The following is a 13,390-nucleotide window of genomic DNA, read 5'->3' as shown; positions in this document are numbered from 1 at the left end:
GGTTTGGACGTGTGAGTCGGTTGACGTGAGTTTTTGTGTGTGTGTGTGTGTTGTATGTGTGTTGTGCTGTGAGAGGGAGTGAGTGAGTGTGTGTGTATGTATGTTTAGCTATGTGTTATACATAATATATATACAGGCATCTACATATAGACATATATATGCCAGGATCGTATATGCCCAGATATACCCTATTATAACATGTATATATGGTATATATACTATATATATATGATATATATATTATATATATATATGTATATATTATTATTTTTTTTTACTACATGTTTCAGTCGCTTTAGATTTTTTGTTGTGTTGGGTTTTGTGAGTGTATGTATATATTAGATATATAAATAGCTAGTACACACATAAAAAAAATGGGAATTTTTTGTTTTAGCTCTTGTAATTAGAACAATATCAATCTAATATTATGTATTTGCTATGTTGATAACTCAGAGCATACTGTCATTGGCTATAAATTCTGATGTGATTAACTCCGCACTTTATTTGACTCGGTCAGTCTTGAAATATTTATTCGTAAGTGTTTTTTTAGTGTATTTTCAATAACAATAGTAAAAAAAATAAACGAAAACGAAATATATATATAAATATATATTATATATATATATATTGTATTTCATAAAGGGCAACCAACAAGGTGGGGCCTTAACTTGGCAGTTAACAGCTGGGATTTCTTCAAGACGGAGTAGAGCTACCTTTTCAGGACTACCTTGCTTCGGGACGAGCCTTCCTTTGTCGCTTGACCCTGGGAATTCGGACGCCGTCAACCCGAGGACTGCCTTCCGATCTGTGTCCGCAGCTTGGGAATTATTGGCATCTAAGTTTACTGTGTGCTGTGTCGGGGTATCATTCTTGGAGGAGTTCAAAACTGCAGTCGTTTGCGCCAAATTATGGAATACCTACTTATGAAGTAGTAAATTATGAATGTAAATAAGAATAAATATGCTGCACTCTTTTAATTTGGAATACATGTCGTTGCCTTATCAGGTAGCATTCTAAGCAGAACATCAACTCAATGCATGGATGATACCCATCTCACAAACTCAATGCTTTTGAAGACATTCATGAATAAAGTCAGTTTTGGCCAGGACAGTTCCTATGTTAGTGCCTCTCGGCTATGTTCATAGCCATGTTCATGACCGCCAGGAGGCATGAGGAGGCGTCTCTGACCTCGATGAAAATTTAGCATCTGAAAGGCAGAGAAGGAGCTCGGGTAGAAAAAAAGAACTTGCATTGAAAAAACAAATGTGAAACACAATATTAACAAAGTGTCGACTCAAAGAAATTTACACTCCAATACTCACGTCATGTTTTGTCTGGCCAGCTAGGCAGCTCGGGAAATGGCTTCTGTTAAGAACTCTCTTGCAACATGATTGTATGCATCTATATTAGATTATAACAGATATATTGGAAAGATACATATATAAATATATCTCTCTAGATATATTTACATATTTGTCTATAACGTATTGTATACCGTATATATGCTATATGTACATATATACATACACACCACACAGAATATTCAAATATGTATATATATTTAGATGCATTGTATAGTCCCCTATATTTTCATTGCAGTGCTCTTTTTGAGAGAAAGGCAATGAATGGAATGATCTCTTGAGTAGTGTGCTAATGAGTCACTGAAAGCCCACGTGGTCTAAGTATGGTTCTGACTGGAAGTTTTTCCCCGTGTTAAAGTGTGGTGGAACAGGTTGGCCGCCCTTATGTAGAACTGGAGGGGACGTAGCTCCTGTTGACCTCAGGCATCTGCTGCCTAGTGACCCCCAGAGCATGAAAACCTGATTTCAAAGTCTTATACACTTCAAGCAAAGCTGAGTCAGTATCACATCGGATCGTATTAGCTGTGGTTAATTCTCTTTCTCTGACCACATCAGTTAGGATCTAAAGGAAAGTTAGAAGAAAATGTATATGTTTTTGGCCATAAAATTGTATGGAATTGTTTATTCCAAGACATAAATTGGATCATTAAAAACATTGCTGGTGCCTTGAAAAAACGTACTGTGGCCACAAGAGGGACTGGTGACATCAGGTTGATGACGTTAGGCACTCCTCGCCGGCCAAGAGCGCGCATAATATAGCTAGCAAGCACATCCAAGTGCACCTTCACACCTCTTGTTCGCTTGCGCCCGAAGAGTCGTATCACGACACAGGTAAGCCCTGAGTATGTCTGAGTCACTTATCGGGACTGGACTTTAATTCGTGCATTTTAGTATCGATGTATGTTTGGTGCAGGCGCTTAATAGATAGGTCTTTGATCTGGATTAGCAACAACATTCACTCGCGATAGAGAGGTTACAGTCACGAAAATCTTATTAACCACAGACTTCATCATGAAGACCGCTGACGATCTCCGTTGCTGGCGGCACTCGCCTGTAGTCGCGAGGCGGAAATTGAATCACAACAAACATAGCGAAATCCACAACCGCTCTTCAGGAAGGTGCGTCAGTCATCAGCTACACGATGAGCAAATATTCGAAGCAGAAAGAAATAACAACTTGCGAATGCCTTAGCTTTTCCTTCTCGGAAATTTAAGGGATTTTTTAAAAAAATATTTTCCATGACTTCTTTGAAGCTAAACAAATATGCATGGGAGATATGAGTGCCATCAGAAGAAGAAATGAGTAGCATTGAAAGAAAAAATGAAGGAATGCCTCGGAAAGAGGCCACGCCCATCTGAGTACGCTTTATTCGTTTTTTCTCTCTAGCGGAACAAAAATGGAGGATATGTTTAACAGCAATTTCGTCTATATTCTCAAGCAGACATTTAAATGTCATTGTCATCTGCATGAGATTCCTGAGGATAGTTACTGAGCCTTTCTTGGCCTTGGTTCAGCTTCACACCTGTCTTGGACTTCTGACAGGATCCCGACTGAAGCATGCCCGCGGTGCTTCCGCGAAGAACTCAAGCTATCACGGCCGGAAAGTCCGGATAAAGTGTCGATATGCGCCTACAAAGATCATGGAAGTCCTGGTACGTGCTTCCTTTATCACGATTTAAGTGCGAAATATCGCATTCAGTTTTCAGTATATACTTAAACTAACTTCGCTGATCATGCTGTGTTCTTTAGAGGAATGCTTGCTCTGTTGTCTTCCTTCAGGATGGCGAGGACTCAACGTACTAGTCATCGGAAAATGTGTGACCAAGATTAATGCAATACAAAATTCAGAAGCAAGAGAGTTATTAACAGAAGCCATTTCCGAGCTTGGCCTGAGCTGCCCAGACAAACCTGACGTGAGTATTAGAATGTATTCTTGAGTCGACACTTTTGTGAAATATTGTGTTCACATTTGTTTTCAATGCAAGTTCTTTTTTCTCACCCGACCCTCCTTCTGCCTTTCAGATGCTACATTTCATCGAGGTCAAGGAAGTCCCTCATGCACTCCTGCGTCATGAACAGGGCTATGAACAAGCCGAAGAGGCACTAACAAGGAACTGTCCTGGCCAAAACTGACTTTATTCATGAATGTTTTCAAAAGCATTGATTTTGTGAAAGGGATCCCTGGCTATTGAGTTGATTTTCTCTTAGAATGATCCCCTGATAAGGAAAACACATGTTTTCCCAAAAATTATGAGTGCAGCATATTTATTCCTCTTTCATAATTTAATACCTTCATAAGTAGGTATTCCAATACTCTGGCAAAAACGATTGGCAGTTTTGACATCCTCCAAGAATGATCCCGCGACACAGCATCACACTAAAACTTAGATGAAAAATAATTCCAGCTGCGGACCAGATCGGAAAGGCATTCACTCGGGTTGACGGCGTCCGATTCCCAGGGAAAGCGCAAAGGAAGGCATCGTCCGAAGCAAGGTAGTCTGAAACAGGTAGCTCTACTCCGTTTTGGGAAGAAATCCCAGCTGGTAACTCCCAAGTTAAGCCCCACCTTGTTGCCTTTATGAAATGCAATTTTATATATATATTATATATATTATATATATATATATATATTTTTATATTCGTTTTCGTTTATTTTTACTTGTTATTAGAAAAATACACAAAAAAAAAAACACTTACGATAAGATATTTCAAAGACTGACCGAGTCAAATAAAGGGCGGAGTTAATCACATCAAATTTAGCCAATGACAGTATGCTCTGAGTTATCAGACATAGCAAATACATAATATAATTGATATTGTTAAAATTACAAGAGATAAAACAAAAATTCCCATTTTGTTTATGTGTGGTACATAGCTATTTTATATATATATATATATATATATATATATATATATATAGCTATGTACACACATAAACAAAAATGGGAATTTTTTGTTTTATCTCTTGTAATTATAACAATATCAATTATATTATGTATTTTGCTATGTCTGATAACTCAGAGCATACTGTCATTGGCTAAATTTAATGTGATTAACTCCCCCCTTTTATTTGACTCGGTCAGTCTTTAAAAATATCTTATCGTAAGTGTTTTTTTTTTAGTGTTTTTTCCCTAATAAACAATAGTAAAAATAAACGAAAACGAATATATATATATATATATATATATATATATATATATATATATATAAATTGCATTTCATAAAGGCAACAAGGTGGGGCTTAACTTGGGAGTTACCAGCTGGGATTTCTTCAAGACGGAGTAGAGCTACCTGTTTCAGACTACCTTGCTTCGGACGATGCCTTCCTTTGCGCTTTCCCCTGGGAATCGGACGCCGTCAACCCCGAGTGAATGCCTTTCCGATCTGGGTCCGCAGCTGGGAATTATTTGCATCTAAGTTTTAGTGTGATGCTGTGTCGCGGTATCATTCTTGGAGGATGTCAAAACTGCCAATCGTTTTAGCCAGAGTATGGAATACCTACTTATGAAGGTATTAAATTATGAATGAGGAATAAATATGCTGCACTCATTAATTTGGAATACATGTGTTGCCTTATCAGGGTATCATTCTAAGAGAACATCAACTCAATAGCCAGGGATCCCATTTCACAAATCTCAATGCTTTTGAAGACATTCATGAATAAAGTCAGTTTTGGCCAGGCCCAGTCCTTGTTAGTGCCTCTTCGGCTATGTTCATAGCCATGTTCATGACGCAGGAGTGCATGAGGGACTTCTTGACCTCGATGAAATGTAGCATCTGAAAGGCAGAAGGGAGCTCGGTGAGAAAAAAGAACTTGCATTAAAAACAAATGTGAACACAATATTTAACAAAAGTGTCGACTCAAGAAATACATTCCTAATACTCACGTCAGGTTGTACTGGGCAGCTCAGGCAGCTCGGAAATGGCTTCAGTTAAGAACTCTCTTGCTTTTTGAATTTTGTATTGCTTTAATCTTTGTCCACAGCATTTCCAGACCTTAGGTACGTTGAGCTCCTCCCCATCCTGAAGGAAAAGACAACAGAGCATCCTCAAAAAGAACCACAGCATGATGCAGCGAAGTTAGTTTAAGTATATACTGAAACTGAATGCGAATATTTCGCACTTAACTCGTGAGTAAAGAAGCACGTCCCAGGACTCCATGATCTTGTAAGGCGCATATCGACACTTTTACCGGCTTTCGGCCGTGATAGCTTTGAGTTCTTCGCGGAAGCACGCGCATGCTTCAGGGTCGGGAATCATGTCAGAAGCCAAGACAGGGTGTGAAGCTGACCAAGGCCAAAGAAAGGCGATTAGTAACTAGTTCGCAGGAAAATCAATGACATTAATGTCTGCTTGAGAAATATAGAAGAAATTGCTGTTAACATATCCTCCATTTTTGTTCCGACTAGAGAGGAAAAAAACGAATAAAGACTTACTCAGATGGGCGTGGCCCTCATTTCCGAGGCATTCCTTCATTTTTTCTTTCATGCTACTCATTTCTTCTTCGGATGGCATCAGAATCTCCATGCATATTTGTTTAGCTGCAAAGAAGTCATGGAAAATATTAATCTATCGAGAAGGAAAAGCTAAAGGCATTCGCAAGTGATTATTTCTGCTTCGAATATTTGCTCATCGTGTTAGCTGATGAACTGACGCCCCTTTCATGAAGAGCGTTGTGGATTTCGCTATGTTTGTTGTGATTCATTCCGCTCGCGACTACAGCGAGTGCCGCCAGCAACAGGATCGTCAGCGTCTTCATGATGGAAGTCTGTGGGTTATAGATTTCGTGACTGTAACCTCTCTAGCGCGAGTGAATGTTGTTGCTAATCCAGATCAAAGACCTTTCTATTAAGCGTCGTGCACAAAATATACATCGATACTAAAATGCACGAATTCAAGCCCAGTCCCGATAAGTGACCAGACATACTCAGGGCTTACCTTGTCGTGATACGACTCTTCGTGGCGCAAGCAACAAGAGGTTGTGAGGTGCACTTGGATGTGCTTGCTAGCTTATTTTTGCGCGCTTTTGCCGGCGAGGAAGTGCCTAACGTCATCAACTGATGTCACCAGTCCTCTTGTGGCCACATGTACTTTTTTCAAGGCACCAGAATGTTTTAATGATCCAATTTAGTCTTGGAAATAAACAATTCCATAAAATTTTAGGGCCCAAAAAACATATACATTTTCTTCAAAACTTTCCTTTAGATCCTAACTGATGTGGTCAGAGAAAAGAGAATTAAACCACAGCTAATCGTCAGATGTGATACTGAATCAGCTTTGCTTGAAGTGTCTAAGACTTGAAATCAAGGTTTTCATGATCTGGGGGTCACTAGGCAGCAGATGCCTGAGGTCACAGGAGCTACGTCCCCCCAGTTCTCAAAGGTCGCCAACCTGTTCCACCACACTTTAAACACGGGGAAAAACTTCCAGTCGAACCATACTTAGCCACACGGGGGGCATTTCAGTGACTCATTAGCACACTACTCAAGAGATCATTACATTCATTCCCCTTTCTCTCAAAAAGAGCACTGCAAATGAAATATATGGACATATACATGCATATAAATATATATACATATTGAATATATTGGGGTGTGTGTATGTATATGTACAATACATATATACTGTATACATACTTTTAAAAGACAAATATGAAATATATATAGAGAGAGAATATTTATATATGTATATTTCCAATATATATGTTATAATCTATATATATGCATACAATCATGTTGCAAGAGAGTTTTTAAAAAAAGCCATTTCCGAGCTGGCCTGAGCTGCCAGACAACCTGACGTGAGTATTAGGAGTGTATTTCTTGAGTCGACATTTTTGTTAAATATTGTGTTCACATTTGTTTTCAATGCAAGTTCTTTTTCTAAACCGAGCTCCTTCTGCCTTCAGATGCTACTTTTTCATCGAGGTCAAGAAGTCCCTCATGCACTCCTGCGTCATGAACATGGCTATGAACATAGCCGAAGAGGCACTAACAAGGAACTGTCCTGGCCAAAACTGACTTTATTCATGAATGTCTTCAAAAGCATTGAGTTTGTGAAATGGGATCCCTGGCTATTGAGTTGATGTTCTCTTAGAATGATACCCTGATAAGGCAACACATGTATTCCAAATTAAAGAGTGCAGCATATTTATTCCTCATTCATAATTTAATACCTTCATAAGTAGGTATTCCAAAAATTTGGGGCGCAAACGATGGCAGTTTTGACATCTCAAGAATGATACCCGACACAGCATCACAGTAAAACTTAGATGCAAATTTTCCCCAGCTGCGGCCCCAGATCGGAAAGGCATTCACTCGGGTTGACGGCGTCCGTTTCCCCAGGGGAAAGCGCAAAGGAAAGGGGCATCGTCCGAAGCAAGGTAGTCTGAAACAGGTAGCTCTACTCCGTCTTGAAGAAATCCCAGCTGTTAACTTCCAAGTTAAGCCCCACCTTGTTGCCTTTATGAAATACAATATATATATATATATATATATATATATATATATATATTCGTTTTCGTTTATTTTTACTATTGTTATTAGAAAATACACTAAAAAAACACTTACGATAAAATATTTCAAAGACTGACCGAGTCAAATAAAGGGCGGAGTTAATCACATTAAATTTAGCCAATGACAGTATGCTCTGAGTTATCAGACATAGCAAAATACATAATATAATGATATTTAAAAAATTTTTTACAAGAGATAAAACAAAAAATTCCCATTTTTGTTTATGTGTGTACATAGCTATTTATATATATATATATATACATACACTCACAAAACACACACAACAAAAAATCTAAAGCGACTGAAACATGTAGTAAAAAAAAATATATATATATATACATATATATATATATATAATATATATTTTATATATATAATAAAATATATACATTTTATAAAATATGTATATATGGTATTTTACATATCCATGCATATATATGTCTATATGTATATGCATGTTACATATATTATGTATATACACATAGCTAAACATACATACACACACACTCACTCACTCACTCTCACGCACACAACTACACACACACACACACACACACTCACTCACCGACTCACACGTACAAACACACACACACACACACACAACACTCACTCACCGACTCACACCCCACAAAACACACACACACAAAAAAAAAAAAAAAAAAAAAAAAAAAAAAAAAAGAAAAAAAAAAAAAAAAAAAAAAAAATTATATATATATATTATATATATATTGCGTTATGTGTGCATATATACTACTGACGTGATTATCAAGGCCACCATCGGTCACAACCATTTTTGGGTAGAATATGTACCCCAAAAATGAAAGCAACTTTCATTTCCTATTTTAAACTGCGTAAACTGCTAAAGACATCAGAAAAAAATAGCCACCCTCAGCCTTAATCACTGTAGCAACGCGTCTCGGTATGCCTCGAATGGACCGGCAGGCCTTTTCTTTGATTTCTGGGTTTTTACTCCATTCCTTCATCAATCGTTCAATTAGCCCAACTATGTTAGTACATTCTACTTGGTTTACCTCGTCTTTTATGTCTTTCTATAAAAAATTTATATTGTTTAAAACTGGACTTACAGGACACTCAAACACTCTAACCCATAAATATCCAATAGGTTAAAACACTTTCGGCTGTTTGGCAGGGAGTTCCATCATGCTGAAAATGCAGTCACTTGTAGTTTAAACGAAAGTGTTCCCTGAATTGTAGGTATATCATAGTCTCCCCTGAAAATTTCGTAGTTACTAATTTCTGGTTTTTCTTTTTTTCTTTCTCATACAATAAATCCTCTTATATGTGTACTTTGTAAAATATATTATCTTTTTCTGTTTAACTGACAAATATTTATTTATTTGCATAATTATATGGTCAAAAATACGTGTAAGTCCTCAGTCTTCTAAGTATTCTAAGGAACATGAATAAAATGACACTGGAACGGGATTGATAATTTAAAAAATTAATATTAAGCCTCTGTAGTCTTGTCTTCCACTGTCATAACAGACTAATACAATTATATATACATTGGCTACCCCTCGGAAACCAGCACAGCCTTAACGAACTAAATGCGGCGGTAAAGGGCATCATCAACTGAAATAGATGGTTAAGCCACATCTCTATAATGACAACAAACACGTTAGTGATAAACAATACAACACACTGATAGAGCTGTGACAAAAGACATCTTTCAGTGATGTCACGATATCCAGATATCTCAAATCTACTAGTACCCATGATAAAGATCACAGACCACACCATCGCCTTTGGGCGGATATTTTTTTTGTGCTCTCTGGCAATCGGGGTGGTCCCTTTTCGAAGCGGGTTCTTCCAAGAAATTTTCATCTGTCCATCGGATTTCTACCGTAGATTCATCAGAGAAAACCCAAACCTGAAAATAAAAATAACAGTGTAAGTATGAAATGACTGGAACATTCAAAAAAAATAACCTTTTGATATCACTCTTGAACAAACATGAAGATCATACTAGAGGTGTATTTGTAACTAACATATTTTTTTTCCAGTATGCATATGTATTTTATAAATTATGTTTGACTCATATAAAACGGTAGTCAGAAATAAAAAATTTAAATTTAGATTAACCCTTTCCCAATCCTCGGATATCCAATCCTTGTAAGCCTTTCCCCAGGCCAATTATTCCTTCCTCATAGCCTTGGCACCTTAGTTGGCCCGCAGGCATGGTATCCCATCTCATTTATCTTTTTCCGACTGTATACTCGATGTCATAGGTTTATTTATTGGCCTGTTGCGATATGTTTAATCATATTTATCTTCAATTGGGTTCAAAGTTTTCCAAGTTATCAAGTTTTCTTCTCACTTTTGCAACAGCAGTTTTGGAAACACTCACTTTCTTGGCTATTTCTTGTTGACTTAGAGGTATTTTTGTAGATAACCTTCAATAACATAAAAATCTGCTGACTCAGGTCCTTTCCCCACCCATGTGTTTCAGTTTGCAGTCTTGATTCAATTTGCATAGTAGAAAAGGGGTAGGTTTAGTCAGTGTTTGGGAGTGCATGCATTTGCACGTATTATAAAATGTAAAAAATGGAAAAACCCGAAATCCAGGAACAGTGTTAAGGGTCACATATCATATGTGACACCTTTTTATTCTAGCTAATTTAGTAAAATTCTATAGTCCTCAGAATAATCGATCGAAAGCAATATACAGGTGTGATCCTTTTCATAGTATATATTGTGCAGAACCCAAAGGGAGGTAAAAAAAACTGGTCTCAAAAATTATATATATATATATATATATATATATATATATATATATACATACATATGTTCGTGTGTGTGTGTGTTATGTATGTATATTTATACACATTCACATATATGTTATATATATATATATATATATATATATATATATATATATATATATATATATACATATATATATACAGACACATATGTGTGTGTGTATATATATATATGTAGGGCATATAAAAGTAAATATACATATGATATACATATGTCTTCACATGTTTTTATATGTACCCATCTATCTGTCTATATACGTATACATATATATACAGAGAGATAGATAGACAAATGTAAGTATACATGTATATGTATACTAATATATATTTTTCATATATCTATCCATCTATCTCTCTAATCCTTTTTATACATATATGTACAAACATACATACATACATTTCATCCACAAACATATAAATAGACACACATATATATACATACATGTTACATATACATATATGTATATATATACATATATGTGTGTTTTTGTACCTATGTGTGTCTATTTACTTATCCATCTAGGTCTTAATATATATACTTGGATGTATAAGTTATATGCACGAGAAGGTGCTATATAATATATATACATATATATAATATAATATATATATATATATATAAAATATATTAAAACATATGCATGTCTGTGTGTATATATATACAATATATGAATATATACATTAATATATTACATGTGTATATATACACATCTATGTGTATATTTCTTTATATATTTACAAGATAATTGTATATGTCTAATGTATTACACACACACATACACACACACACGCACGCCACCACACAAAATCTATATACATATACAGTACTTATATAATTTTTGAGACCAGTTTTTTTTACCTCCCTTTGGGGTTCTGCACAATATATAACTATGAAAAGGATCACACCTGTATATTGCTTTCGATCGATTATTTCTGAGGGACTATAAGAATTTACTAAAATTAGCTAGAATAAAAAGGTGTCAACATATGATATGTGACCCTTAACACTGTTCCTGGATTTCTGGTTTCCAGTTTTACATTTTATAATACGTGCAAATGCATGCACTACCACACTGACTAAAACCCAGCCCTTCTACTATGCAAATTTAATCAAGACTGCTAACTGAAACACATGGGTGGAGGAAAGGACTGAGTCAGGCAGATTTTTATGTTATTGAAGGTTATCTACAAAAATACCTCTAAGTCAACAAGAAATAGCCAAGGGAAAATGAGTGTTTCCAAACTGCTGTTTCAAAAGTGAGAAGAAAAATTGATAACTTGGAAAAAATTTGAACCCAATGAAGATAAATATGATTAAACATATCGCAACAGGCCAAATAAATAAAAACCTATGACATCGAGTATACAGTCGGAAAAAGAAAAAATGAGATGGATACCATGCCTTGCGGGCCAACTAAGGTGCCAAGGCTATGAGGAAGGAATAATTGGCCTGGGGAAAGGCTTACAAAGGGTTGGATATCCGAGGATTGGGAAAAGGGTTAATCTCAATTAAATTTTATTTCTGACTACCGTTTTATATGAGTCAAACATAATTAGTAAAATACCATATGCATACTGAAAAAAAATATTTAGTTACAAAATACTACATCTAGTATGATCTTCATGTTTGGTTCAAGAGTGATATCAAAAAGGTTATTTATTTGAATGTTCCAGTCATTTCATAACTTACACTGTTATTTTTATTTTCAGGTTTGTTTCTCTGATGAATCTACGGTAGAAATATGATGGCAGATGAAAATTTCTTGGAAGAACCAGCTTCGAGAAGGACCACCCCGATGCCAGAGAGCACAAATAAATATCCGACCAAGGCGATGGTGTGGTCTGTGATCTTTATCAGGGTATAGTAGATTTGAGATATCTGGGATTTGTGACATCACTGAAAGATGTCTTTTGTCACAGCTCTATCAGTGTGTGTATTGTTTATCACTAACGTGTTTGTTGTCATTTAGAGATGGGCTTAAACCATCTATTTTAGTTGATGATGTCTTTACCGCCGCATTTAGTTCGTTAAGGCGTGCTGGTTTTAGAGTAGCCAAACTGTTATATAATTGTGATTAGTCTGTTATGACAGTGGAAGACAAGACTACAGAGGACTTAATATTAAGTTTTAATTATCAATCCCGTTCCAGTGTCATTTTATTCATGTTCCTTAGAATACTTAGAAGACTGAGGACTTACACGTATTTTTGACCATATAATTATGCAAATAAATAAATATTTGTCAGTTAAAAAACAAAAGATAATATATTTTACAAAGTACACATATAGAGGGATTATTGTATGAGAAAGAAATAAAAGTAAACCAGAAATTAGTAACTACGCCCAATTTCAGGGGAGACTATGATATACCTACAATTCAGGGAACACTTCGATATAAACTACAAGTGACTGCATTTTCAAACATGATGGAAAATCCCTGCCAAAACAGCCGAAAGGTTTTTAACCTATTGGATATTTATGGGGTTAGAGGTGTTTGAGTGTCCTGTAAAGTCCAGTTTTTAAACAATATAGAATGTTTATAGAAAGACATAAAAGACGAGGTAACCAAGTAGAATGTACTAACATAGTTGGGCTAATTGACGATTGATGAAGGAATGGGGGTTAAAAACCCAGAAATCAAAGAAAAGGCCTGCCGGTCCATTTAGAGGCATAACCGAGACGCGTTGCTACAGTGATTAAGGCTGAGGGTGGCTATTTTTTTCTGATGTCTTTT

The 13,390-nt window shown here is 36.0% G+C and overlaps 1 long non-coding RNA gene and 1 pseudogene across 1 annotated transcript; both read right to left on the bottom strand.

The window, feature by feature from the left end:
* Positions 1-4,892: 4,892 nt before the first annotated feature.
* LOC119571596 lies at positions 4,893-5,297 on the bottom strand. The gene is made up of 2 exons (XR_005228619.1): positions 5,249-5,297; positions 4,893-5,138 (listed from the first exon to the last, which is right to left on the bottom strand). It is a non-coding gene; the product is annotated as an uncharacterized LOC119571596 (long non-coding RNA).
* Positions 5,298-5,327: 30 nt separating this feature from the next.
* Positions 5,328-13,390, bottom strand: part of LOC119572527 — a 60,998-nt pseudogene continuing 52,935 nt past the window's right edge.

This window comes from Penaeus monodon, chromosome 4 (assembly GCF_015228065.2).
Source record: "Penaeus monodon isolate SGIC_2016 chromosome 4, NSTDA_Pmon_1, whole genome shotgun sequence".
NCBI classification, from domain to species: domain Eukaryota; kingdom Metazoa; phylum Arthropoda; class Malacostraca; order Decapoda; family Penaeidae; genus Penaeus; species Penaeus monodon.
This window is presented reverse-complemented; position numbering and strand designations above follow the sequence as displayed.